Genomic DNA, 6000 nt, shown 5'->3' with positions numbered 1-6000 from the left:
AATTAAGCATAGAACAAATAAACAATTGGAGATAAAAAAGAAATCTTTGAATCATTTTGTTTAACAAAATTTAATTTAAATTTTTGACTCAGCAAAGTAGCCACCTTTTCCAGATATAAACGCCGAACACACTCGTGGCATTCTTTCTGCAATGGAAATCAAATATTGTGAGGGAAGTTCTTCCCAACACTTGGAGAAGTTCCCACAAATGTGTTAAACTTGCAGATTGCTTTGCTTTCACCCTTCTGTCCAGTTCATCCCAAACCAGCTCGGTGGGGTTTAAGTCTGCAGACTGTGCTGGCCATTCCATGATTTGAAGCCGACCGTCTTGTTATTTTCCTCGAAGGTAGTTTTGACCGAGCCTGGAAGTGTGTTTAGGGTCATTATCTTGCTGTAGGATGAACCCCTGACTAACTAGGCATATAACAGAGGGTATTGCATGGCGCTGCAAAATTATGTGGTAGTCCTTTTGGTTCAGGGTGCCAGTCACTCTGTGCAAGTAGCCGACTCTGGATCCAGCAAAAGAGCCTCAGACCATCACGCTTCCTCCACCATGTTTGACAGTTTGTGTCGTACACTGAGGAACCATCCTTTCGCCTACTCGATGGCATACAAAACTCTGCGTGATGAACCAAAAGATTTCAAATTTTGATTAATCGGTCCATAAGACCTTCTTCTGTCTTCAGTAGTCCACTGGCGGTGCTTCATGGCCCAGGCAAGCCTCTTTTTCTTATTTTGCCATCTTAGCAATGTAAGTACAATGAAAAAGTAAGTACACCCTTGGCTCTAATAGGTGGTATTGCCCCCTTTAGCAGAAACAACCTCAAGTAGGCGTTTCTTATAACTGTCTACCAGTCTGTGACATCGACTGGGAGAAATTTTTGCCCACTCCTCCATGCAGAATTCTTTCAGCTGTGCGATGTTTGAGGGGTTTCTTGCATGCACAGCTCGTTTCAAATCCCCCCACAACATCTCGATGGGATTTAGATCCGGGCTTTGACTTGGCCATTCCAGAACCCTCCATTTCTTTCTTTTCAGCCATTCCTTGGTGGATTTACTGGTATGTTTAAGGTCATTGTCATGTTGCAAGGTCCACCTTCGGTTGAGCGTCAACTGTCCGCCAGATGGCCTCACATTATCCTCAAGCACCATCTGGAACAATAAAGAATTAATAGTGGATTCTATGATGGTGAGCTGCCCAGGCCCGGATGCAGCAAAGATGCCCCAAACCATAATATTTCCACCACCATGCTTTACAGTTGGTATCAGGTTCTTGTGGTCAAATGCTGTCTTTGGTTTGCGCCAAACATGTCTTCTGGTACTGTGGCCAAATAGCTCTGCCTTTGACTCATCTGTCCAGAGCACATTGTTCCAGAAGTGCTGGTCTTTGCCGAGGAGTTCATTGGTAAACTTTAGTCTTGCCCTGATGTTCTTTCTGGACAGCAAAGGTTTCCTCCTGGCACACCGCCCATGTAGATCAAATTTGTGCAGCCTCTTTCTAATGGGGGACTCGTGCACTTTGACTTCAACAGTGGCAAGAGCTACCCGTAGGTCCCGTGATGACATTCTGGGGTTCTTCGAGACTTCTTTCAGCATCTTGCGGTCTGCTCTTGGGCTGAACTTGCTGGGGCGGCCTGGCCTGAACAAGTTGGCAGTTGTTTGGAATCTTCTTCACTTGTAGATGATCTTCCGGACAGTCGAATTGATTTCAAATTGTTTGGAGATCTTTTTAAATCCCTTCCCAGACTCGGAGGCATCTTCAACCTTCTTTCTGAAGGCCTTAGAGAGCTCTTTTGATCTAGGCATGGTGACGCCGCACACTTCAAAAACAAAGAGCAAACCAAACTAAATGTCTGAGGTTTAAATAAGACAGGTTCCTCCAAGATCCTCTCCAACGATGTTCTAATCATTTGCACCTGAGCTGGTGCACCTCATTCTAATTTTAGGTATTTGAAGTAGTGATAAATGTAGGGGTGTACTTACTTTTTCCACATGTGAAATTTGCATTTATGTTTATTTAAATTATACAATGGACTACAAAATGTAAATGTTTCATGATATTTGTTGTATTATATCACCTTTATCTATCAATATTGTTGAAATGAAGATCAAATAGTTGTATGTTGAAATATGTTGAAAAAGTCAAAACTTTACATGGGGTGTACTTACTTTTTCACGTGACTGTATATGGCATTAATGAAGTCCTCTGAACTTGAACTGATGCCATGATGCCATCATCACGACGACGTTATTACTGCAAACCCAGAAGGGCCTGCAGCAATGCATTAATGCAAAGTCAAAAAACAAAACAAAACGCTTCCTGGTTAGAGCGATGGTTCCGCCAAAGCAGTTTCTTGACTAGTGGTCATGCTGGGATGTTTGCCATCACTCTCTCAGCAGCAGTTAGGGCAGGAATTTAGAATTTGGTCGTGGTGCTCGTGATAGCAAGCATATACTACACAAAGGACACCAACTAATGTCGGCAGACGAGACACCCAATTTAACGTCTATCCGAGCCATGGCACAAACTTTGATGAATCACCCTGCTTTCTGCAACATCGGCATGACAGTTTATAGCTGGGTCAAGATTCGAACCGAGGCTGGACAGCTTAGAGGTGAGTGTATATACCTCTAGATCATCCTGGCAGCCACGTAAAGGGTGGTCCAAAAGCCCTGCCTCAGAGGGTAACGCAAAAATATTTTCTGTTAATAAAAATAATTCGTTTACGGGTGGAATCATTTATTTTTCACCACTTTCAGTAACAAATGTTAATAACATATAAATTTAATAGAAAATTGACAATGTGTAATTGAAGCAAATTTTCAAACTGGGATCCTTGCATTTCTCCTTGCAATCAAAACTTCTGCTGCTGCCTCCTTCTGACTAAGGTGCTGAACATGTTGGATAACTAATTCACTTTTTCTTGGGAAGTGTACAGTGTTGCATGTTCTGGTTCCACCATTTGTAAAATGTAATGTCTTGAGGGACTCCTGTGTCATCACAGCCTAAAACAAAAACAAAAAAGCCGGGAATTAATCAGACATACAGGAGTTTTTGGCATTGTCCTATTGGGCGTGACATTTTTGGATCACCCTGTATGTACAAACGTTCAAGTGAACAAGATAAAGTATGTATAAATTACCTAGTTATGTTACTGATTTAAACTCGTCTTTTGACTATGTCCTCCAATGTGAGTACTTTGGTTGGGATATCGGGCAGCCTGTGCGGTGATTCCAGAGGGGAAAGATGGGTGCCAGGTGTGGGAGGGGGACAAAATTGGCTACCATAAATAAAGGATGCATTCCATACATTTGAAACGGTTGTGTCAAGAACCGATACATTCTTGATTAAAAGTAGAATAAAAGAAATAACAGTTTGGGATAGAAGCAGAGTGGCAGAAGATGAGGAAGATGGGAGGAAAGGGGTGGACAGAGGGATGGAGTGGATGAGGCTGCAGTGGGCTATGCGGCGAAGGTATGGCTTGGAACTTCACAGGTTGGTTCACAAATCCGAGGATCCAGAGGTGGAGACGAGGTGTGGTGGGGAGAGGAGGAGGGGATACATATCCACACCAGGAGGGGGAGCATAAGCGACCCACTGACATAAATTGGGCGACACCTGCTGACCTACATAGACTGAGGGGATGAAAACAAGAACATCAAATAATGATCAGGAGAAAGAGGAGGGAAAACGGCAGAATGGAGAAGAGTAAGAAGATGAGGATAAAAAGCAACTTGGATTTGAAGAAGAACTGGCCAACAAAGTCGAAGCAATAAGACTGACACTTAGAGAAAGGCCAAACTCTATCAAATAGAAAACAAGAAACGGATGAAAATTGCAATCAGAACCAACTGAACAATTGGTAAAATGATACCAAAATCATCCCCTTTGAAGGAAATCAATACTGTGTGCTTTTCAGCGGCACTGCTCATTCAAGAAAAAGTAACACGAAAGCAATGCTGTAAGAAGAAAAAACCAGCCCCCATGAACAGAAAACAAACACCGCCACAGAAGCAAAGACTAGAGACAGAGAGAGAGACATGGAGAGAGAGAGAGAGAGAGAGAGACAGACAGACAGACAGACAGACAGACAGACAGAGAGAGAGAGAGAGAGCAACTTAGAAAGGAAACGGGACAAATACAGCAGTACATAAGAGGAAATGGAAGCCAAAGCGAAATAAGAGCTGTTACAATATAAAACTAGAAAGAGCAAACAGATTGCAGACCCTCGCCAGGACTTGTTTTCGGTAGTTTTTAAGGCCGTGTTAAAACAAATATGGCGGCCAAACCACGTGACCGGTGACATTATCATTTTTTTTTCTCAACTAATTTTCCCTATGCTCAAGAAATTGATGCTCATGATTATGCTCAATAAATTTCAGCTTGATCGATGAAGTTTTGTACTTGTCAAATTATGACGTCATAATGGAGGGACATATGACATCATCGTTAACATATTTTATTCCCCATGGAGAGTTCTTTACAATGAGCCATATCTCAATTTTTGTCTATTCTGTGCTTTCAGAGATATAGAGGTGCAAAGTTTTTCGGTTTTTCCAAGATGGCGCCCCTACAACGTGACCTATGACGTCATAATTATCATTTAAAAAAATTATACAGGTGGAGTTGCACCTATGGTGAGAATTTCCTTCAATCGGACCAACGGTTGCAAAGAAAATCATATTTATTCTGTGCTGACAAACAAACAAACAAACAAACAGACAAAGAATCCGACTCAAATGCAATACCCTCTCCAAAGAACCGGGTAAATATAAAGCGAAATATCAACAGATATACACCAACAACTGAGATATATAAAGAGTTGGACAGATTGGGAATATACAAAGAAGGCTCATTGGAATGGCTAAGAGGTCAGCTCATCTGGGATGGAGAACAAATCATAATAAATGCCCAATACCAAGGACATTACAAGAATTGGCTTTAAGAAAATGACAGGACTGAGACAATTGGACAAATGTAGATTCTGCAAGGTAGAAATACAAAGCACGAGTCACCTCCTATCGGGATGTTAAAAGCTCATGTCAGAACAGCTGTACACCCAAAGGCACAATAAGGTATGTGGAGTAATCCACTGGCCCATCTGCAAAATGATCAATATCCAGTTTCAGAAAACTCATGGAAACATGAACCAAAAGCAATTGTTGAAAACAAGGGCATGATGCTCACGTACGACGTAATGATCCCATTGAGCGTGAACATAGAAACCAAAGCATTGCGACCAGGCAGAGTACTTTAATACAAAAAAGCGAAGGCAGCATTGGTAATTGAGGCATCAATACCGAGCGCTTTTGGCCTAAACAACACAGAAATCAAGAAAATGACCAAAAATGAAGTCAAATGATCCTGAAAGCTGAAAAGTGTCAAAATAGTATCAGTGATTATTGGAGCAATGGGAATGATAAATAAGAACCTCATGGGGATATTAAACAACATCTCTGGGAATACTACAAAGGAATTACAGTTGGAAGCTGTCTGGGACTCCTGAAAAGAGCTTCCAGAACACAGCTTTAAGAACAACAAAACTTCACAGCTTGGTTCATGAATCGTGATCCCTTACTGAAATGGAGGCGGATACCTCGAACCCTGGGAGGACTCTGCTCCACCTTCTGAAACCCGCATATGGAGATAACCAATGAACACACACACACACACACACACACACACACACACACACACACACACACACACACACACACACACACACAGAAAGGGGAATCTTTCTCCACACTTCCTGACTGGGACATCTTGAGACAATATAATTGCATAAATTTTCCTAATTTAATTATTTATACAAGTTCTCCAATGAAAAGTTCCCATCAACCTTGAACTGTCCTCATTTACACGTATGGCATGAAAGGTTTGCTTCACCCCACAATACTCCATCATTTAAAGTGTGATATTGTAAGTTTGATAGAAGGTAAGTAAGTTTCAGTGGCAAATAGAACATTCATAAAATACAAGAGGCAGACACACAAACA

Source organism: Myxine glutinosa, chromosome 6, assembly GCF_964187855.1.
Source record: "Myxine glutinosa chromosome 6, kmMyxGlut1.1, whole genome shotgun sequence".
In the NCBI taxonomy this organism is placed as follows: Eukaryota; Metazoa; Chordata; class Myxini; order Myxiniformes; family Myxinidae; genus Myxine; species Myxine glutinosa.
This window is presented reverse-complemented; position numbering follows the sequence as displayed.